The sequence below is a fragment of the Scyliorhinus torazame genome, chromosome 9 (assembly GCF_047496885.1).
Source record: "Scyliorhinus torazame isolate Kashiwa2021f chromosome 9, sScyTor2.1, whole genome shotgun sequence".
NCBI lineage: Eukaryota > Metazoa > Chordata > Chondrichthyes > Carcharhiniformes > Scyliorhinidae > Scyliorhinus > Scyliorhinus torazame.
This window is the reverse complement of record NC_092715.1, coordinates 171,455,254-171,479,429: the sequence shown is the minus strand read 5'-3', so window position 1 is coordinate 171,479,429 and position 24,176 is coordinate 171,455,254. Positions and strand designations below refer to the sequence as shown.

General features: G+C 46.4%; 1 protein-coding gene across 8 annotated transcripts in view; it reads left to right on the top strand.

The window, feature by feature from the left end:
* LOC140429586 (guanine nucleotide-binding protein G(I)/G(S)/G(O) subunit gamma-7) overlaps positions 1-24,176 on the top strand; it is a 336,292-nt gene that overhangs the window by 85,844 nt on the left and 226,272 nt on the right. For 4 of the 8 annotated variants that reach the window (XM_072516800.1, XM_072516793.1, XM_072516802.1 and 1 more), the window contains exon 2: positions 18,684-18,743. The exons of the other annotated variants lie outside the window; for them this stretch is intronic. The gene's annotated coding sequence lies outside the window, so the exon portion shown is untranslated. The remainder of the gene's footprint in view (positions 1-18,683; positions 18,744-24,176) is intronic. 8 annotated transcript variants of the gene reach the window in all.

Genomic DNA, 24,176 nt, shown 5'->3' with positions numbered 1-24,176 from the left:
GGTACTATAGCCAAATTTGCAGATTACTCTAAAATAGATGGGATAGTAAGTTGCAATGAGGGAGTAGGAAATTTACAAATTAATATGGAGAGGTTAGGTGAGAGAGCCAAAATTTGGCAGATGGAGTTTACTATGGAGCGTATCCATTTTGGTTCAAAAAATGGAAAGGCAACGTATTACCTAATTGGAGAGAGACTTCAGAGTGCTTTGGTGCAGAGGGATCTGGGTGTCCATGTGCATGAATCTCAGAAAACTAGTATCCAGATACATCAGGTAATAAGAAAGGCAAATGGAATTTTGGCTATTATAGCTAAAGGGATGGAGTACAAAAGTAAGGAAGTGTTGCTGCAACTATACACGGCATTGGTGAGACCGCACCAGGAGAATGTGTATAGTTTTGTCCCCCTTATTTGAGGAGGGATGTAGTTGTATTTGAGGCAATTCAAAGGAGGTTCACTAGATTGATTGCAGAAATGACTTTTGAAGAGATTGAGCAGTTTAGGCTGACACTCTCTCGAATTTAGAAGAATGAGAGGAGATCTAATTGAGGTATATAAGATGATATATGGTGTTAACAAAGTGGATGTGGAGCGGATGCTTCCTGTTGTGGGGGAATCTAGAACGAGAGGTCAGACTTTTAGGATAAGGGGTAGTAGATTTTAAACAGAGATGAGGAGCAATTACTTCTCTCAAAAGGTCATGCATCTGTGGAACTCATTACCCCAGAGTGCAGTGAATCTCGGAAGTTTGAGTAAATTTAAGGAGGAGATTCGGAGATTTTTAATTAGTAATGGGTTGAAGGGTTATGGAAACGGACTGGAAATTGAGGCTGAGAGGAGATCAGCCGTGATCGTATTGAATGGCGGAGCAGGCTCGAGGGGCTGAATTGCCTACTCCAGCTCCTAGTTCTTATGTTCTAAGGAGAATGGAAATGGGGAACATATTCCTGTTGATGCAGTGATACAATATGAACCACATCCTTCAATAAAGCAATGACTACTTTAACCTCACCATTGTGAAGTAGCCTTGAAGGCAAAGTTCATTCCATAGATATCTGAACATTTAGTTTTATAATGCTCAGATTTTCTTCAACTGGCAGGAAACTTCCAGGTGAATACAAAGAACATAACTGTAAACCACTGAGTTCACAGTCTTAGCCACAGAACTGTGAAAAAACACCAGGCCGAGGCCTTGTGCCTGACAACAGAGAGATTAGAAAAATCAAATGGTGAGGTATCACCTTTGTGCATTTCCTTGTAACTATTTCAGAGCAGCATTAAAATGGGCCTCGGAGCAGCTCATTTGCTTACAGTTTCGCTTTCTGTTCACCACATTGTTTCATATTAACTCTGTGGTGTTGTGCTCTCTAGCATGCCCCCATTTGTTAGTTGGGGAAGTTACATTTTGTTTACAGGAATTCTACTTTGGTTAGCAACCACATGTACAGGAAGTTCTATACAGCAACTGCAGACAGCAAATTTACGGTAAAGACTGTCAGTACAGAGTAAACATGGTGCTTTCTATTGGCAGTACCAGATGCTTTTGTCAGAATTTCCTTGTAACAGTGATTTATTTTCTGGCAGGTTATGCTGGAAATGCCCGTGATATATTAAATACTAACTATTCATTATCTGGTATTTAAATCCTTTTTGACAGCATTTTTAGCTCTTGTTTTAGTCAATGAATATGAATATACATATGTATATGAATAGCATAGTTTTGGGGATTGGGGATTTGTGGGGGCGGTGGAGCAGGCAGGTGGTGGTGAAGTAATAGAAAAGTAAATTTATGAACCATCACTTGTTATTTCATAGAATTTTTTTACAGTGCAGAAGGAGGCCATTCGGCCCATCGAGTCTGCACCGGCTCTTGGAAAGAGCACCCTACCCAAGGTCAACACCTCCACCCTATCCCCATAACCCAGTAACCCCACCCAACACTAAGGGCAATTTTGGACACTAAGGGCAATTTATCATGGCCAATCCACCTAACCTGCACATCTTTGAACTGTGGGAGGAAACCGGAGCACCCGGAGGAAACCCACGCAGACACGGGGAGGATGTGCAGACTCCGCACAGACAGTGACCAAGCTGGAATCGAACCTGGGACCCTGGAGCTGTGAAGCAATTGTGCTATCCACAATGCTACCGTGCTGCCTTGGCTAGCGCATGGTCAATTCCTGCCCCACTTGACCCAGAGTCACAACACAAGTAAATTAACCAATAATTCTTAGAAAAATACCCAAAGTCTTTGGCCCTTGGCTGCCCAATAATTACAGTCACCACGGTTGTAAATTTAAACACAATTACTTTTTATGAATAACAACAACTGTAATGAAATATGCAGCATATATACCTGATTAACTATTTTCTAATTCCTAATTCCCCACTTTAACTTGTCCCCCTCCCCACTCTCTACACACACAGGACAGACAAACACAGAGAAGAAAGGGGTAAAGCTAAATTGCTGGCTTTTAAAGCAGACCAAGGCAGGCCAGCAGCAGGGGTTCAATTCCCATACCAGCCTCCCCGAACAGGCGCCAGAATGTGGCGACTAGGGGCTTTTCACTGTAACTTCATTTGAAACCTACTTGTGACAATAAGCGATTTTCATTTCATTTCAAAGTCATGAGTAAAAGGGAAAAATAATCTGTTATAACCTGCCTGGATCCTAATGGCTGGGGACAATTGGTTATCCAATGACTCTTGGAGATTATGAGCTCCCCCTGAGGGGGGCAGGGCAATCTCTAGTAGTTTCAGCTGTATAAATAGAGCTGACAATGTGGCACCGGCTAGAGAAAGAAGCAGTGGTGAATCACTGCTCTGTGTACATATTGCTGTAAATAAAGTTACTTTCTGTTAGACTCTACTAACTGGATTCGTCGGGGCCCTCAAAACCGGCGACGAGGATTAGAGTTGGATAGCTGTCTACACTTTTGTTGGATACAGTTTAGAAGTTTTTTTTTTCTGTTGCACCATGTCTCTTTACGGACGTTTGGATGTATTTGATGCTGCGCTGGAGAGTTGGAACCAGTACGCACAACGGATGTGTTACTACTTCTGGGCGAATAACGTCAGCGGAAATTAAGGCCAGTTGGTAATTTTGCTAACCGCCTGTGGCACACATAGGTTTGGGGTAATAAGAAGCCTTCCATACCCAGCCGCACCTGACAATAAAACATTTGATTAACTTGTGACTTTGCTGGGGCAACATTTTTACCCAACCCGTCCCAGCTTTACTGGTTTAACACCGCAGAGCGGAATCCTGGAGAATCCCTTTCTGAGCTCTAATCCAGGCTACACAGGATTGCAGAGAATTGTGAATAAGGTGACAACTTGTCGGAGATGTTACAAAACTGTTTGGTTTGCGGCACCAACAGTGTGGCCACCCAGAGGAAGCTGTTAGCCGAGCCGACATTGACTTTTCAACAGGCCACCAAATAGCGTTGTTCCGAGAGAGCGCAGAACGCAGAGTGCAGGAGCTACAGGGAATAGGGGTGCATGCCTTGGGGTGCACCCCCTTCCGTCCAAAAGCATCTCCCTGTACCCTGCTGTACCTTGGGCGGGGCGCCGTAAGGACCCATGCCGGTGACCATCAGTCATTTGTCCCTGAAGGGAACCGTCTCCAGAACCAATGTATGAGGAGCCGTGTGGGTGTAAGACTTGCAGACACCAGTCCTAGCCGCGTCAGAGGGGCCGTCGTTCCGGCAGGAGCTGGGGCCAACCCAGGGGCCATATTTTCCATTTGGATGAACCCGAGGGTGCGAAGCAGAGCTCACCCGTTTGGAGTCCCTCGGTATTATCAGCCTCTCCATTTCGCCAACTGGCAGCACCGGTCATATCAGTAATGAAGCCAGATAACACGGTTCGCTTGTCCGGCAACTATAAACTAACGGTGAACCGCTTGAACACTTGTGGTTTTTTCTTTTGTTTTTTTTTCCGATTGGACTTCTAATTAAAATTGTTGGGGTTCTCCCGGAGTGGTTTTCCACTTCTATGTTGGGTCCCGGCGGAGTCGCCAATTATGTTGCTCTTTTTGGCCTTAGTTTTATTACCTCTGATTATGTCACCTTTGCTCACGAGTCGCCAGGTATCTTTCTGATACCGCCACGTGGTTCAAGCTCGAGTTATGATTAATAAGTCAGCACACCGCTTAGTAAGATTGAAATCAACGGTCATTTATTATATACAACAATTAATGCTTTCACAATAATCCTACTATCTATATAGAAACCTATCACCACTGGCCAATACTTAACTTTAGGAAGGGCCGACCAGGTCAGGGAAACAAATGGCTTATCGAATCGGATCTGGCCCGCGGGATTCAAAAAGGCTGATACAAGTCGATGGCTAGGAGTCTTTATCGGGTAGCGATCGCTGGAGTCAGACTTACTGTTTCTGATCGATGTTCTTGCGAAGGTCTCGAGCAGGTGAAGAAGGGAGAGAGAGAGAGAGATCTGAACTTGGCCCCTCACTTTATAGGGCCCAGGGGCTTCCCGCCTCTCGGGGCGGCCCTTGACCCTGAGTCCCAAGTGATTGGACTTGTTCCCAATCACTGGGTTCGATATGTCCAATAACGGGGCGATTCCTCGATCGGGGGGTGGTCGTTCACCTGTCTTTGTTTCGGCCACTGCAGGCGCCGACAGGTCTGGTCCGGCATTCAATTGCTAATATGTTGCAATTGTTCCCGGGGATAGCCGATTAAACTGCAGATGTCTGGGTTGATGTGCAGCTAATAGTCTTGAGTATCGATCTGGGCCGGCTTCTCCAGAGCCGAGTACGCTATTCTGTCTGCAGCTGTCCGTTTGTGTCCTGTTGGCTGCTTTTCCCATCAGCCTTTTCGGTTAGCCATTTTAAATCGGGTTTTGGCCAAATTAATAGGGAATCAGCCATTTTAGGTGGCTACAGACCCTCCTTGTGATCCTAACGCGAATCGTGAAGGATCACATAAATGTTGTCCTTTCCGTTCCCTGACCGGGGGTGGGGGGGCACCTCCTACATGGCCACTACTCTGACCCTAGCTATGCACAAAAATTTACCTAAACAATTCTGGAGGGCGCTATGTCAGGCAGGGGCATGTATCTACAAAATAAAAACTTGGAACCTCTAATTTTACGTACATACACTCATCAAGCATTGCATCATCCTATCTCTCTAAAACATACAACAACAATCATAACATTTCATATATTCTTTCCTGGCTTGGCAGTCAAGCTCAGGATCATAAATTTTTTTTTCATGAAAGTTTTGTACATCTTTTTATTTACAGGGAAACGCAAGTGCTTGTTCTTTATTTTTGTATTATAGGTCGCGGGGGTCTGGGGTCTGGTCATACCCGAACATAGGGGATTGGATCCGATATACCAGGGTTCGAGCGCGGTACGCTCTCCTTCTCCACTTGCGGAGGCGCATAGTCTGTACTGCACAGCAGAGTATGGCCAATGCTAATAGTGCTTCGATAACGTACGACAGGGAGTACCAAGTTATGAACTTGGCACACCAGGATAATGCAGCGTGGCTGGTGACTGGGCCCTCGGTACTGCGGCGCAGTGAAACATTAACGGCAGGGGGGTTTGAAGTAATGGGGTCCGCGTTCCCGCACAACCAAATGTCCAGTATAAAAATCTTGATCATGATGAAAGAAGTCCTCATGGCTGTCCTCTTTCTTTTTCTTTCTTTGTGTTCTCTGTTTTCTCCAGTCCTGGAGCTTCTGGAGTTCTGTAAAACAAGCATAGTATCTGTAACTACCTTGGTATAATATCTGGTATGTTAGTGTGTCTGTCCTGCGGGGCCAATTATTCCCTTATAATTGGTCACTATATGTGACTCCCTCATTTTTTTTTCCAAAACAAATGTTAGGACACAGCACACTTCCCAATGGTGGACCAGTGCTGATTTATCATCCAAATGTTCTAGGATGTAAATAGCATTTGGCAGGAACCCAAAGGTTGCCTAAATAAATAAAGCTGTTTTTGAAAGGAAAAGGTCGAATGAGGTGCGTATGGGCCGCGACGGGTAAGATTTGGATGGAGTCCCCGGGTAGGACGGCTACCAATACCGTATCTCCCCTACCCGAGCGTTTTTGACCAACGGGGGGGTCCCCAGGCAGGGCGGGTCTCACGCCGTTTCTCCACTGCCTGAGCAACCGACAAGAACGGGCAAAAATGTAGTCATCATGGTGGGGTTGCTGCTGTGATTCTCCCGTCAAATCAGAAGAGTAGTTACGATCGGGCATCTGATACCCGAACAAGTATCAGCTGAAAAGCTAGTTCCTCTGAACAAGCATCTGGTCTGTTGACCAGGTATCTGTAGATAAGTTGGTACCACTGAACAAGCGTCTGGCCGCGGTGGGTCTCTGAGGCAAGTCCTCAGAGGTTTCGGCAGAACGGGCGTGTGAGAAAAATTCTCCTGTCGGACGAACAACACTTAAACAAACATACAAACAACGCAAAACATCCTGCAGGTTCCATCAGGAAGGACAACACTTTTCACCAAGTGTCTCCTTTAAATCATCATGTGAACACCTCAGTTCTCTGTTGCGAACAGGGTCGCAAAGGGGTTGGCGGATTGGGGGTCTGACTCGGGGTCGTCCCCTTCTCCCGGGTGCCAAATTCTGGAGTGAATTAATGTTGAGAGGGCTGCGTGGTATGAGTTGGGGTTGCTCTCGTCGTTGCGGACGAGTCTGTAGGAGTTGTCGCGGTGCCAATGGCGTTTGTCAAGTTGAGTGGGGATAAAGTCGGGGTCGTCCGTGTGGTTTGGTGGTCGGTGGTGTGGTTTGCTTAAGAAAGTGATGAGGAAGGGATCACTGGAGTCGAAATCGGAGTCGCTGGGTGTGGGACCAGGATAGTAGGGAGGCGTGCTGTGGCTGTCTCTGCTGCTGCAGTCTGTGGGCATTCCGGGGCGGAGTGTAAAGTTTGTGGGTGGAGTCGGGGGCGAGTCCGTGTCTGGGCTGGACGTGAAGGGGGTTGGTGTGGTCATGTTGGCTGTGGGTGGGGTTTGGTCTGCTGCGTCAAGCATGACGTGGTGGGCGTGGTTTGACTGTGCTCCATAAGCCTTTAGCTGGTTTATGTGAAACCACGCAGTCTTACCCTTTTGGTATTTGATTTTATATACCGATGGGCTTACTTTATCCGTAATGGAGTAGGGACCTGAGTATGTCGAAGACAGAAATGTGCTGGGGTTATACACAGACAACATCACTTGTTGTCCTATATTATACTCCGTTGCATGTACTGCCTTATCAAAACAGGCCTTGCTCTGTTTTCTTTTAGCAGCCCAGCGGCTGCTAACTGAGCCGTTTTTACATTTATAAGTAATTGTTCAACGGCTTTCTCGTGGGTGAGGGCCGTAACTTCAGGGCCGGTCAGGTCTAAACCCATTTCATGGTCCCTTTCATGGGGCGTCCGGTCATGAGGGTGTGTGGGGTGAAACCTGTGGAGGTGGAAACAGTGTTACTCAAAAACATCAGCGCAAAGGGGAGGACAGAATCCCAAGTGGTGTTGTTCTGCTGGACCATTTTTCTAAGGGTGGTTTTTAGGGTCCGATTCATGCGCTCCACTATACCACTCGATTGAGGGTGGTACGCAATGTGAAATTTTTGGGTTATGCCAAATATCGTGAGGACGTTAAAGTGAGAACCTTGGTCCGATTCAATACTGCGGGAGAGTCCCCATCTTGTAAAAATGTGGTGGGTTAGGATTTTGGCGGTGGTTTTCGCGGTGTTGGTGCGGGCTGGAAATGCCTCCATCCACTTTGTAAAAGTGTCTATGACCACCAGAACATATTTATAGCCATTCCTGCAAGAGGGCAATGGACCTATAAAATCGATCTGGAGGTTAGTCCTGGGGCCGTTAACGGGTCGGGTGTGGCTGAGATATGCCTTTTTGGCATATCTATCTGGGTTGTTCTGAGTGCAGATGAGGCAATTCTCAATGTAATGGGATACATCCTCTTTGAGATTAGGCCACCAACAAAGCTGTTTGAGGTGGGCTGCGGTGGGTTCGATTCCCTGGTGTCCATGACCATCATGGAATAAACAGATTATTTGGTTCCTATCCTGCTCAGGAACTACATAAAGGGTGTCCTTTAGCACCACACCGTCATGTGTGGTTATTGTATTTCTGTACCTCTCGTATGGGGCTGGAAACTTCCCTTTCATGATTTCAGTGAGAGCGCTATCCTGCTTCTGGGCCTCTACTAGATCTTCGATCCTAGTCTGCGCGACCTGAACTGCACTCACTGGCGCACTCACTGGGGCGCTCTCGTGGGGCTTCAAAAATACCCATGCCTGGATCCTGCCTTAGCCAGTGCGTCGGCTTTTACATTTCCAAGGGGGGGAGGCACGATGGTGGCTGCGGACTTTTATAATGCCAAAGGTCCGGTTCTTGGCATTTTTCAAAATATGGCGGAGTAATGGGGCTGAGGGGAAGGGTTTCCCATGCGCGGAAACAAACCCTCTCGTTTCCCAGAGGGGCAGAAATTCAGTGAGGCTGTTGCACACGTAGAGACTGTCTGAATATATGTCTGCTGGGCTGGGGAAGGAATCTGGGTGCTCTACAATGTAAGCGATGGCCGCAAGCTCTGCTGCCTGCGCGCCTAAGTGTCCGGGTAATTTTAATGCGATTTCCTCGAGGGCGCGTCCCTGCGCGTCCTCCACATAAATCCCACAACCTGTTATGCGTTGCCCATCCAGGACTGTGGAAGATCCATCCACATAGATCCTAATGGGATCACACGTGTCCGGGTGAGGGGGGTTCTGAGATGGAGTGGCTAGTTTTCTGGGGGGGGGTTTTGGCTATAAAGGGGCCTGTATTATGGTGGGGTGAGATGATTTCACACTCATGGGGGGTTCCGGGGTACTGTAGATTGTCCGCTAAGTATGTGTGTGTTTTGGTCCGTTTGACTGTGATGTCCCGTCCTTGTAAGAGAAGGTTCCACCTAGCAGCGTGGATTTGGCTGACGGCACCGTCTTTAAGTCGTCCGTCTAATAAAAGTTGGGTGGGGGTGTGCTCGGTCAAAATGGTGATGGGGTCAGTCCGGTAATGTATGAAAAGTACTGGACTGCCCAGAAAACTGCGAGCAGGTGCCTCTCACAGGCTGAGAATTCCTGCTCCACAGCATCTAAAATTCAAGAGGCATAAGCCACGGGTCTTAGCTGGTCATGCCGTTCCTGCAGGAGCACGGCTGAAAGGGTGCGGTCTGTGGTCACTACCTCTATTGCGTAAGGGGAAAGCGGGACGTGAACTTGTAGTGCGGGGGTGGCTATGAGTACCTGTTTTAAAGAGTCCACAGCATTGTATGCTGCGGAAGCCATTCCCAGGGGGCTCCTTTCTTTAGGAGGTCTGAGAGGGGCGCTGCCTTGCTGGCGAAACCGTCAATGTGGTTTCGGCAGTAGCCAACCAGTCCTAAAAATGACCGGAGGGCTGAAACGTGTTGGGGAAGGGGCAATTTAGCGATCGAGTCAATTCTTTTGTGCTCAATCTCGCGTTTGCCGTGTGTGATAATAGTCCCCAAATATACCACTTTCTCTTCCAATATCTGGGCCTTTTTGGGGTTTACTTTACAGCCAATGGAATGTAGTAATTCCAGGAGTTCGGACATAAGCTCAATGTGCTCTTCCTTCGTGTCTGTCTGCAGTAGTAGACCGTCTACATACTGTACCAGACATTCTGGGCGAGAAAATTTTGCTAGTCCATTTGCCAGCTGTCGGTGGAAAATGGAGGGGGAGTTGTGGAAGCCTTGTGGCAGGCATGTCCACGTGTACTGCTGCGCTCTGAAAGTGAAGGCAAATTTATACTGGCACGCCTTTGCCAATGGAATGGACCAGAACCCATTACTGACGTCCAAAACCGTGAAATATCGGGCATGGAGTCCCTGTTTGAGCATGGTCTCGGGACTTGTTGCAACGGTGGGGGCTGCTACGGGGGTGACTTTATTGAGCTCCCGATAATCTATGGTCAAGCGCCATTATCCGTCGGGTTTCCTTACTGGCCAAATCGGGGCATTATTAGTTGAGGCTACCGATCTTAGGACGCCCTGCTCTAATAAACTTTCTATGACCTTGAGGATTTCTCCCTCTGCTTCTAGGGGGAATCCGTACTGCTTTTGGGGTCTAGGGTTCGGTCCTGTTATTTGTACGGAACCGGTCATCCGTCCACAGTCGTGTTTGTGGGTTGCGAATGCTGCCCTGTTCTTTTGCAGGACTGCCCTAACCTGTCGGTCCGTGCTGAGTGTGGTGGGGTTGAACCAAAACTCGCCTACTGCGCTAATCTTGTTCATATAATCCCCTATATTGAGCGTTGCGGGGGCTCTAGCGGATTTCGCCATCTTCCAAACACACTGGTTGACTGGATCGAAAGAGAGGTGGTGAGAATTCATGAAGTCGATCCCCAAAATGTGCTCTGCTGTTGGGGGCAGGTGGACTAACACTACGGGGTGTTTTGTATTAATGGTGCCGATTTGGATGGGTACAGGGGTTGTGATATGTCCCTGCTGTGAGAGGCCTGTGAAGCCGCTGAGGGTGATAGTGGCTGTGGTGGGCCACGTGTCCTTACCAAGGGTGGAGGAATTTAAGGTTGTGCGGGACCCTCCTGTGTCCCAGAGAAGCTCGATCAGCTGTCCCCTAACCTTTGCTGCGACAACGGGTCGTCCTGACCTATCCCACAGGGTATCGCAGAACCAGCTGGGGGAGCCTGTACACCGTCAGTCCGTTCCGGTCAAGTCTGTCTGATCGGACTGGGCGCTAACGCTATGTATGGGTTCTGTTTTTTTCTTATTGATAGTGCCTGTCTGTTGGGCTCTCTGTGGCTTTTTAGGGCCATTGCATTCTTTGGCAAAATGTCCCAATTGTCCGCAATTGTAGCATTCTTGCGGTTTTGCTGGGGGGCTGCTCTTTCCCTTGTTTACCCAGGCGGGGTTGTGAAGAGTGGTTCTTACTGCCTGCACATCTGCGGCGGCTTGCTTTTCCTCGGGGGTTCTAGCTGCGGGTTTACCGTGAGCCGCTTGTTCCCAAACGCGGGACAATCTTTTGACCACCCACTTCTCATTATGAGCCTCCTCCGAGGGGTCATAATTACTACAGGCATTCTGTCCTGCTTCCGTGGCATGGGAGATAAGGGTGCGGGTCCATTTGGCCATATTGTCTGCGGACAAATGGGCACGGTCTACGTTTCCGAAAACGGCTTCAAAGTGAATCCACAAGCGTCCTGCAAACGCTGTGGGGTGTTCAGACTTTTTCTGTCTGCACTTATTTAGGCCATCTACGGGGTCGCCCCGGTTATACCCGATCGCATCCAGGATTGCGGTATGCATTTCTGCAAGGGTGCCTCCTCCTACATTCTGTGGGTCGGGAAGGGCTGCTGCAACCGATGGGTCTAAGCTGAGGACCGTGAGCTTTATCTGCTCTTTCTCATCCAGGCCGTACATGGTCGCCTGGTGTTTGACGGTGGCAAAGAAATGGTGTGGGTCTGAAGCGGGAAGGAATGGTGTGATTTTAGCACACGCGTCCCGTAATTGGGTCACTGTGAGGGGGGTGGTCCCTGAACATATCTCTGCGCTGTCTCTTGCAGTTCTTCCCCATCAGGGCCGTCTTCCTGTTCTAAACTTTCCCCAAAGGTGTCTTGGAATCCCTTTTGGACAGAAAGCATTGCTTGCAGGTCTGCAATTTGCTTTTGGCACTTCGCATGGTCTAAGGTACTCTGCCTTTGTTCCGTGGTTGCAGCGTGGAGCGCTCTCAAGGCTGCCTTGAGATCACTACACTGCTTCTGTAGCGTCTCCACCTGCTTCTCTGTCTCTTTCTTAACCAGGACGGCACGCTGCGTGTCCTGATAAGCCTTCTCATACTGGGATTGAAAACTGCTTAAATGCGCCAGACAAGACTGGTGACCCCGTTTGGTGTCAGCCACCTCTTCGTCCTTGGCTTCTAACTGCCTTTTCAATTCTAGGTTCTCTTTTTCCATCTCGCATACATCGATTTTACTCATACGATGTATGCCTTCTATTTCTTTTTGGAGCGTCCTGACGACCTCCTCTGTGCCTCGCAATTGTGCCATGCAGGACACGATTGCCATCGGCTTGCGCGCTTTCGCTAAGCTTTTCTTATGGATTTCACTCATGTTCTCCCACCAAGTATGCCCTATACTTCCGGGACCTGAGTCGTCATTATTACAGAAACCGCTCCACACGGGCCATCCTATGCCCTGCAGAAATTTGCGAATTTCCACTTCCCAAATGGGACACTGTCCCACTTTAATGCTGCTGGTCGGTGCGACCGCAAATTCTTCGGGGTTCATGAGGCATTGCGTTGCCTGCATGGCCATCTCTCTTATCTGCTCGCTACGTTCAAATTTGGAACAGGGGGCTAAGGTGGTGTCGTAGATGCGGGTACGGCTTGCGCTAATATCCGAAAATATAGACTGCCGACAGTTTTGACGCAACAAAAATCTATCAGTTTTACCTTATAACCCTGTTAGTTACGCATGCATACACACACTTCCGAATTGTGAATTATTAACCAGAACCGCTTGAACACTTGTGGTTTTTTGTTTTGTTTTTGTTTCCGATTGGACTTCTAATTCAAATTGTTGGGGTTCTCCCGGAGTGGTTTTCCACTTCTATGTTGGGTCCCGGTGGAGTCGCCAATTATGTTGCTCTTTTTGGCCTTAGTTTTATTACCTCTGATTATGTCACCTTTGATCACGAGTCGCCAGGTATCTTTCTGATACCGCCACGTGGTTCAAGCTCGATTTATGATTAATAAGTCAGCACACCGCTTAATAAGATTGAAATCAACGGTCATTTATTATATACAACAATTAATGCTTTCACAATAATCCTACTATCTAGATAGAAACCTATCACTACTGGCCAATACTTAACTTTAGGAAGGGCCCACCAGGTCAGGGAAACGAATGGCTTATCGAATCGGATCTGGCCCGCGGGATTCAAAAAGGCTGATACGGGTCGATGGCTAGGAGTCTTTATCGGGTAGCGATCGCTGGAGTCAGACTTACTGTTTTTGGTCGATGTTCTTGCGAAGGTCTCGAGCAGGTGAAGAAGGGAGAGAGAGAGAGATCTGAACTTGGCCCCTCACTTCATAGGGCCCAGGGGCCTCCCGCCTCTCGGGGCGGCCCTTGACCCTGAGTCCCAAGTGATTGGACTTGTTCCCAATCACTGGGTTCGATATGTCCAATAACGGGGAGATTTCTCGATCGGGGGGTGGTCGTTCACCTGTCTTTGTTTCGGCCACTGCAGGCGCCGACAGGTCTGGTCCGGCATTCAATTGCTAATATGTTGCAATTGTTCCCGGGGATAGCCGATTAAACTGCAGATGTCTGGGTTGATGTGCTGCTAATAGTCTTGAGTATTGATCTGGGCTGACTTCCCCAGATCCGAATACGCTATTCTGTCTGCAGCTGTCCGTTTGTGTCCTGTTGACTGCTTTTCCCATCAGCCTTTTCGGTTAGCCATTTTAAATCGGGTTTCGGCCAAATTAATAGGGAATCAGCCATTTTAGGTGGCTACAATTCCCACTAGTAGAAAAAGCTAGAACCAGGGGGCACAATCTCAGACTAAAGGGACGATCCTTTAAAACAGAGATGAGGAGGAATTTCTTCAGCCAGAGGCTGGTGAATCTGTGGCACTCTTTGCTGCAGAAGTCCAAATCACTGAGTGTCTTTAAGACAGAGATGGATAGGTTCTTGATTAATAAGGGGATCAGGGGTTATGGGGAGAAGGCAGGAGAATGGGGATGAGAAAATATCAGTCATGATTGAATGGCGGTGGTCTTTGCAGTGAAACATTTCCATCAATATGTTTGTGGCCGCCACTTCACTATTGTGCCCGATCATAAACCTCTGGACTTTTCAGAGAGGATAAGCCAATTCCGCCCATTTCTACCGTGCGGATTCAGCGCTGGGCTTTACTACTCGCTACCTACAGGTATTCTTTGGAGCATAAACCAGGGACCCAGATAGTGAATGCCGATGCACTGAGCTGGTTTCCTTTGTCGACCGACCCCTTGTCGACCCTCATGATAGGTGAGGTGGTCGCGACCCTTAATTTTATGCATTCATTGTCTGTCATGGTATCGCGATCTATGAATGAACCCCCCAGACAATTACGGCCCTATCCAAGGTTCAGTATGTATTCCCAGGTGGGTTGCTGGCATTTTCTTCCAAGCTGTCAGAATTCAGCATTGAATATGGTATCCTGTTGTGGAAGACGCGTGTGGTCATCCCAGATAAAGGGCAGGGGTTGATACTCTGGATCTCCACAATGGTCATCCGGGCATGACCAAAATGAAAATGTTGGTACCGGGTTATGTCTGGTGGCCAGGTCTCATAACTGACATTGAGAAGATGGCCCAACACCGCTCCGCTTGCATCAGAAGAGCATCAGACACTTCTGCCACCACACCCCTGCATCTCAGGGAATGACCAGTGTGGCCTTGGGCGCACTTAAAATGCAGATTTCGCCGGCCCTTTTCAAGGCTCCATGTTCCTCTTATTGATTAATGCCCAATCAAAGTGGCTTGAGGTAAATAGGATGGCAGGAACAACGTCCCGTGCAACCATAGAGAAGTTGCATTTATCTCTTAGCACACATGGCCTTCCCGAGGTGCTGGTCACTGACAATGCCACTCTTTTCACAAGTGAGGAGTTCACAGAGTTCATGAAGCCTGCTGTAAAATGAGTCCAACGCCCTCCAGGTTCTTTGGCGAATTCCTCAGACTTTGGGGTGGAGAGATGTTATAACCTGCCTGGATCCTATTGACTGAGGCGGGGCAATCACTAGTAGTTGCAGCTGTATAAATAAAGCTGGCCTGTGTGGTACCGGGAGAAGGAAACAGTGGTGAACTACTGCTGCTGTGTCCATATTGTTGTAAATAAAGTTACTTTCTGTTAGACTCTACAAACTCCTGCTGGATTCTTCGTGGCCCTCACAAAAGAATCGCTGTTTCAGATGGTTGTTTCCAACACTTTACTCCTCTTCCAACTCTACATTCAGTCCAAGGCTTTGTTCAGATTCATTCATGCCTCTATTGTTTCAGAAATACAACACTCACAGCCTTTCTGGAGAGAGAAGGTCCTGATCTTTCTTTTCAGCCTGTAATGTTTTTCCTGTAGATTCATTCATCCCAGTTCTCTGCAACTTCAAAAATACAGCATTTGTGGCCTTTCTGGAGAAACACTGAGGAGAGAGAGAGAATCCTTGTCCCTATGCTTCCAGGAGTCGAACTGAGCTCCATCGAACTCAGAAAATCTGTCCACTGTGACAGGATCCTGTCACCACCTGCCACTGGGCAGAGTCTGGCCTTTTGGGCTAATTCATTGGCCCCCAGCCAATCAATCAAATTGAGTCCCACCCCATCTCTCTCTCTGATGTGGAAAAGTTTAAAGCTCCTGTTCAAACTAGCAGAGTGTTCCCTTCTGTAACTTCTGAATTCCTCATTCTCTCTGCTGCCTGACTCAAAGATACATGTCCATTAGTCACCCATGGATCACACTGATAATGGCAAAATAAAAGAAAGGGGAAATAAGGGAATGAACATGAAGGACCCTTACACACTCCAGTATAGAACAGCAAATGGAGGCCAGTGAAGTACAAGGACTGTCAACAACAATGATTTTGAATAGAACAGCAATACATTCACATTACAAATACGCGAGCCACCCGATTCAAGTTGGATAAGTGAAACTTTATTTGATGGTGAATTTGCAATGTTCTAAATAGTCAACATCCTTTTTGAAAATATTAATTTTAATTTGGTTTCAAAGTGTAGGATGTTGCATCGTATTGTTTAGTATAACCTGCTCCCCATATCATTTATGAGATACTCTTATGTTTCATGAAACTGTAAATTTCCAGATTTTCTTTTAAATCATTACATTATATTTCTAGATTTTGTGCAGCACAGTGGCGCAGTGGGTTAGCCCTGCTGTCTCACGGCGTCGAGGCCCCAGGTTCGATCCCGGCTCTGGGTCACTGTCCATGTGGAGTTTGCACATTCTCCCCGTGTTTGCGTGGGTTTCAGCCCCACAACCCAAAGATGTGCAAGGTAGGTGGATTGAACATGCTAAATTGCCCCTTAATTGGAAAAAAATGAATTGGGTACACAAAATTTTTTTATTTAAAAAAAAATATTTCTAGATTTGGAAACAACTCAGTTCATAATGCAAACATTCAAATGCAATTTTTTTAACTAGGTTTGTAGATTCAAAAATAAAAACAAAATGCTGGAAAAACTCAGCAAGTCGAGCAGCATCTGTGGCGAGAGAAACAGTCAGCTCTAAAGAAGAGTCACATTGGACTCGAAATGTTAACTCTGTTTCTTGCTCCACAGATGCTGCCAGACCTGCTGATGTTTTCCAGCACTTTCTGCTTTTATTTCAGATCTACAGCCTTGCCAGCATTTTGCTTTTATTTGTACATTCAGAATTCTGCTATCCTTTTGTGGAATTTAAAAAAAAATCATGGGACAGTTTAACCAAAGGTAGAGATTGCTAGCAGCCTAACTGTCCTTTTCCAAATTTCTGTTGGGGGGTTGTTGCTCTTTTTAGCCTTAGTCTATTTGCTCTGTTTATGTCACCTTTGCTCATGAGTCGCCAGGTATCTTCATGATACCGCCACGTGGTTCAAGTTCAGGTTATGATTAATAATACAGCACACCGCTTAGTAAGGATTAAAACAACGGTCATTTATTATATACAACAAGCAATATTAATACCCTAATACTACTTTCTATATAATAAACCTATCACTACTGGCCAATACTTAACTTTAGGAAGAGCTCACCAGGTCAGGGAAACGAATGGCTTGTCCAATCAGATATGGCCCGCGGGATTCAAAAGGCTGCTACAGGTCGGTGGCTAGGTGTCTCTACCGGATAGCGATCGCTGGATTCAAACTTACAATTGCCGGTGGCTGGTCTTGCGAAGATCTCGAGCAGGCGAAGAGGAGGGAGGGAGAGATCTGAACTTGGACCCTCACTTTTATAGGGCCCAGGGGCTTCCCGCCTCCCGGGGCGGCCCTTGACCCTGAGTCCCAAGTGATTGGATCTGTCCCCAATCTCTGGGGTCGATGTGTCCAATGGTGAGGCGATTCCTCGATCGGGGGTTGGTCGCTCACCTGTCTTTGTTTCGGCCATTGCAGGCGCCGACAGGTCTGGCCCGGTATTCAATTGCTAATATGTTGCAATTGTTCCCGGGGATAGCCGATTTAACTGTGGATGTCTGAATAGATGGGCTGCAAACAGTCCTGAATGCAACTGCAAATACCTGGGTTGATGGGCTGTTGATAGCCCTGAGTATCGATCTGGGCTAACTTCCCAGAGCCGAATATGCAAAACTGTCTGCAGCTGCCTGCTTGTGTCTTCTTGGCTGCTTTTCCCAGCAGTCTTTCGGGTTAGCCATTTTAAACTGGGTTTTGGCCAGATTAATCGGAACGCAGCCATTTTACGTGGCTACATGGTCCTCGAGCCCCCCCCCCCTTCCTGGCACCCCGATGCGGGCAAAATGCCAGCTTCGCATCTTGGCACTGCAAATCTGACACCCTGGCAGTGCCCCTACCAGTCTGGCAGTGCTACCTGGGTATCCTTGCAGTGCCAGGCTGGCATCTGGCCAGAGACCGACCATGCGAGGGCCTCTGATCGCCTATCGTTCAATGAAAAGTTAGTCTAGAAAGACAAAAAAAGAGAGGGATGATTTGATCAGGAGAGACAGAAAGAAAATGTATTAATATTGATTTAAAGTTGGGCAGTTTAAACTTCTACAATTAAAACCTGAAGGAGTGAGATTCTGTACTTGCAATTGTTCATTTTCAATGCCAGAGTAGTTATTTGGCAGTAGTTAACACAACTCATGAAGTCAAAAGGATATAGACAAAGTAACAAACAAACTTAACTTTCTGTGGTGAGTTTAATCCATACTTGTAATATAACAAATTCATGCCATTCAATGTTGTTTAATGGCGCGGCAAAGAGCAGATGCCATTTTCGCAAAGCTGACAGAAGTGGCGCAACTTGGACAGAAATTTCAGTATCATATCAGTACCATCCGAGGATCCAAAATATCTTAATGAGAATATCTTCTTACGAGTAGTATAATTTTTGCAGTTGCAGACTAATGGTGTTTAAGACTAAAATACGTTTACAATAGCACAAGAATTCAGATTGGCATGATGTGGTGTTGCTTCAATTCTACAGAGCATCTTTTTGGATCTTAAAGATGAAAGTATCACTTAGAGTAGGAAGACCACTGGATGGGCTTCATGCTATTATGTACCGGAAATACATATATTAAAAAAACAATTACTTTGTACAAATTATACCACTGTGTGAGACTCTGTAAAACCCCAAACCACTTTCATACCTTGCACTGCAGCATGAATACAGTATCACTAGGCTTGGCATAATTCGTTTCAATGCATCTTCATGCAGTTTAATCAGTATAGCTATGCAGTATAATTACAGTATATGCAAACTAACATTTCCTTCATAGAACACATTTTACGTAAGTAATTAAAGCCACTCTAAGAGATGCAACATCTTGTAATGAAAGTGTATGATTTAAAAAAAGTGATGACATCCATCATTACTCCAGTTTCATTAATCATTCTGTGTTTGCTATGTGGACCTGACCTGCATGACAAACTTAAAATACCAATTGGAAATTTGCTTCTACATAGGCTTCAAAGGAGAGAATCCAGTGGATTTCACATTTTGCCCAAGACTGCCTCCAAGCAAAGGTAGATTGAGCAGTTTTTTGTATTGATTCGACTTACAATTACAGGTACTGAATGTCTGTATCTGCTTGTTCATATTTTGCAACACTGTTTGATGTTCAGACAGAACCATTGCTGGTATAACTATTACATTTACTAGTACCTAGATTTGTATTCATGACATCGAGGTTATTGTGCCAGCTCTGGTTACATAATTGCATCAACAATATGCACCAGTGCTCTCATTCCGACCTTTCCATACACAGGTAATGAATCTGGGATTTGTGACCTATTTTGTTTGGCATCATCACAATTCATTTTACTCGGTTATATCTGTGAGACATAATAAAGACAACCTTGTTTTGTTTTTATGCTGTGCAGCTTTTTAATTTTAAAATATCTTTATTTCTATTGTAATAACTCCTTGCTTTTCTTTGCTGATCTTTTCCAATACACGTCTGTTCTGAATTTCAATTATTTTTATTAAATAATTTATTATTCAACAAAAATATTTGCTCTATTTGTAGATTTTTTTCACTCTGCTGTGGGTTAATATTTTGTCTGATCCATTGCCTCCATTTTCTGGAATTTAATGTCTTCATTATTTTCTTTCCGTTTCAACTGTATTTTGTCTGCCTTCTCCATGGACCTGTTCTTGTACGTTATTCTTATTCTGTTTACAACCTCTTTCTCTTGCAACTTCTAGTTGATTTTTTCATTTCACTCTGAACATTCTGAATTATCATCTTCATTCGTTCTCAAAGTTCTCTATTTTTCACTGAGCTAGATGGACCCGCCAACACGTTTTACTCATTCTATAACCTCCACCTGTAGCTGGGGGTACTTGAGACATTAAAAACATGCTAATTAGGATCAGGATGCAAGAGTAGGCCATATGGCCCCTCGGGTTTGCTCCGCCATTTGACAAGATGATGGCTGATCTGATTGTAGCCTCAACTCTACTTTCCTGTCAACCTTAGCTCTTTGGCTTACTTCTGGATCACAAATCTGTCCAACCCAGGCTTAAAAACATTTAGCACAATGCTAAATCACTGGCTTTGAAAGCAGACCAAGGCAGGCCAGCAGCACGGTTCAATTCCCGTACCAGCTTCCCCGAACAGGCGCCGGAATGTGGCGACTAGGGGCTTTTCACAGTAACTTCATTTGAAGCCTACTTGTGACAAGAAGCGATTTTCATTTCATTTCATGACCCAGTGATCACTGCAACTCTGGGGAAGGGAATTCCACCGACTAGCCATCCTCTAAGAAAATTCTCTTCATCTCATTCTTAAATGGGAGACCCCTTATTTTAAAACTGTGTCTCCTAGTTCCATTCTCTTCCACAAGGGAAAACATTCTTTCAGCATCCACCCTGTTATTCCTCTCAGGATCTTATATGTTTCAATAAGATCAAGGGCACGATTCACCAGAAAAAAATTTAAGTCTGGTTTTGGGCACATTTGGCAGTACCATGTTGTCACTGCTATTCAGCGGCACTTAGCTGTTTTTATGGGAGTCGGGGAGTTTCTCCCCATCGAGGCTACACTTGAAAGTTTTCCTGCACTTGGGAGCTGAGCTTGCCAGCAGCACCAGTTCATCACAGATTGGGGCATAACTTTGAAAGGTTTCCCCGGTCTCTACACCCCCCCCTCCCCAAAACTATTGGCGGCCCCTCAACCCCCCCCCCCTTCATAGGCATGATCTCCCAGGCCCAGAACCTTGGAATTGCGAACCTGGCACCTTGACACTGCTATCCTGGTCCGCTAGCAATACCAGGTTGGCACTGCCAGGATGCCAAGCTTACAGTGCCAAGATGCCAGAGGGCATTCCAGAATATTAGCCTGCCCTGTCCCGACCATCTGGGAAGGCTCTAATGGCCTGCGAGACACACCGAGATTAAATGAAATGAAAATCGCTTATTGTCACAAGTAGGCTTCAAATGAAGTTACTGTGAAAAGCCCCTAGTCGCCATCATGCCTAGGCCACACTTGTGGAAACCAGTGCTAAACAGCGCCCGTATGAGGCCTCACAGGTACGGCTGTTGACTCCCCGGGCTCTAGGTGCATACAGTGCCGGGGTATTTTAATGAGCCATCAAGTATTATTATCTGGATCGCACCCAACCTGTCCAACCTTTGCTCATAAGACAACCCTTTCATTCCAGGAATCAGTCAAGTAAACCTTCTCTAACTTGCTTCTAGTATCCTTGAAGAAGATGTAAACTGTATATACTATACTGGGGCGAGGAAAAAACAAAATTGACAAAAAGATCCAACAAAAGAAGTGCTTTCACTTGTGTTCCCCCCCCCCCCTTTCACTTGTGCTCTCCCCCCCCCCCCCACCTTTCACTTGTACTCCCCCCCTCCCCCCCGCTTTCACTTGTGCTCTCCCCCCCGCTTTCACTTGTGCTCTCCCCCACACCCCACCCCCATCCTGCCCCTCTTCATAGGAAACATAAACACTGCTTTTGAAGCGGACACCACAATTTGTAGCTGAACATTCAGACTCACCATACAAGTCAATGGTGTGTGAAGCCATTAGGGAAAACCTAATGATAAAAATTAAGTGGATAATAGTAACCTACAGATATCTGCACATGTGCTTTCTGTATGTATCATTGTATGACAATTACTGAAAAAAGCTTTTTATTTTGCACTTGTGAAGACCGATTTGCAAGATACCAAATCTAAAGGCAACAGCAATTTATACTGCATAAGAGGATGCTAATTAGTTGACAGGAGGATTCTGATTGGTAGAAACATTGTCTCAAAGAATACACCAGGGAAGAGTCAACTGCCAAGCTTTTGTTTAAATTCAAACCAGGCAGGTCAACTCTGGTTGGTTAGGGCAGCACGGTGGTACAATGGTTAGCACTGCTGCCTCACTGCGCTGTTCGATCCCAGCTCTGGGTCATCGTCCATAGAACATAGAACATAGAAAATACAGCACAGAACAGGCCCTTCGGCCCACGATGTTGTGCCGAACCTTTGTCCTAGATTAATCATAGATTATCATTGAATTTACAGTGCAGAAGGAGGCCATTCGGCCCTTTGAGTCTGCACCGGCTCTTGGAAAGAGCACCATACCCAAACTCAACACCTCCACCCAACACCAAGGGCAATTTGGACATTAAGGGCAATTTATCATTGGCCAATTCACTAACCCGCACATCTTTGGACTGTGGGAGGAAACCGGAGCACCCGGAGGAAACCCACGCAGACACGGGGAGGACGTGCAGACTCCGCACAGACAATGACCCAAGCCGGAATCGAACCTGGGACCATGGAGCTGTGAAGCAATTGCGCTATCCACAATGCTACCGTGCTGCCCTTAAGAACAAATAAATCTACACTATATCATTTTACCGTCATCCATGTACCTATCCAGTAGCTGCTTGAAGGTCCCTAATGTTTCCGACTCAACTACTTCCACAGGCAGTGCATTCCATGCCCCCACTACTCTCTGGGTAAAGAACCTACCTCTGATATCCCTCCTATATCTTCCACCTTTCACCTTAAATTTATGTCCCCTTGTAATGGTGTGTTCCACCCGGGGAAAAAGTCTCTGACTGTCTACTCTATCTATTCCCCTGATCATCTTATAAACCTCTATCAAGTCGCCCCTCATCCTTCTCCGCTCTAATGAGAAAAGGCCTAGCACCCTCAACCTTTCCTCGTAAGACCTACTCTCCATTCCAGGCAACATCCTGGTAAATCTTCTTTGCACCTTTTCCAGAGCTTCCACATCCTTCCTAAAATGAGGCGACCAGAATTGTACACAGTACTCCAAATGTGGCCTTACCAAAGTTTTGTACAGCTGCATCATCACCTCACAGCTCTTAAATTCAATCCCTCTGTTAATGAACGCGAGCACACCATAGGCCTTCTTCACAGCTCTATCCACTTGAGTGGCAACTTTCAAAGATGTATGAACATAGACCCCAAGATCTCTCTGCTCCTCCACATTGCCAAGAACTCTACCGTTAATCCAATATTCCGCATTCATATTTGTCCTTCCAAAATGGACAACCTCACACTTTTCAGGGTTAAACTCCATCTGCCACTTCTCAGCCCAGCTCTGCATCCTATCTATGTCTCTTTGCAGCCGACAACAGCCCTCCTTACTATCCACAACTCCACCAATCTTCGTATCGTCTGCAAATTTACTGACCCACCCTTCAACTCCCTCATCCAAGTCATTAATGAAAATCACAAACAGCAGAGGACCCAGAACTGATCCCTGCGGTATGCCACTGGTAACTGGGATCCAGGCTGAATATTTGCCATCCACCACCACTCTCTGACTTCTATCGGTTAGCCAGTTCGTTATCCAACTGGCCAAATTTCCCACTATCCCATGCCTCCTTACTTTCTGCATAAGCCTACCATGGGGATCTTTATCAAATGCCTTACTAAAATCCATGTACACTACATCCACTGCTTTACCTTCATCCACATGCTTGGTCACCTCCTCAAAGAATTCAATAAGATTTGTAAGGCAAGACCTACCCCTCACAAATCCATGCTGACTATCCCTAATCAAGCAGTGTCTTTCCAGATGCTCAGAAATCCTATCCTTCAGTACCCTTTCCATTACTTTGCCTACCACCGAAGTAAGACTAACTGGCCTGTAATTCCCAGGGTTATCCCTAGTTCCTTTTTTGAACAGGGGCACGACATTCGCCACTCTCCAATCCCCTGGTACCACCCCTGTTGACAGTGAGGACGAAAAGATCATTGCCAACGGCTCTGCAATTTCATCTCTTGCTTCCCATAGAATCCTTGGATATATCCCGTCAGGCCCGGGGGACTTGTCTATCCTCGAGTTTTTCAAAATGCCCAACACATCTTCCTTCCTGACAAGTATTTCCTCGAGCTTACCAATCTGTTTCACACTGTCCTCTCCAACAATATCGCCCCTCTCATTTGTAAATACAGAAGAAAAATACTCATTCAAGACCTCTCCTATCTCTTCAGACTCAATACACAATCTCCCGCTACTGTCCTTGATCGGACCTACCCTCGCTCTAGTCATTCTCATATTTCTCACATATGTGTAAAAGGCCTTGGGGTTTTCCTTGATCCTACCCGCCAAAGATTGTTCATGCCCTCTCTTAGCTCTCCTAATCCCTTTCTTCAGTTCCCTCCTGGCTATCTTGTATCCCTCCAATGCCCTGTCTGAACCTTGTTTCCTCAGCCTTACATAAGTCACCTTTTTCCTCTTAACAAGACATTCAACCTCTCTTGTCAACCATGGTTCCCTCACTCGACCATCTCTTCCCTGCCTGACAGGGACATACATATCAAGGACACGTAGCACCTGTTCCTTGAACAAGTTCCACATTTCACTTGTGTCCTTCCCTGCCAGCCTATGTTCCCAACTTATGCACTTCAATTCTTGTCTGACAACATCGTATTTACCCTTCCCCCAATTGTAAACCTTGCCCTGTTGCACGTAC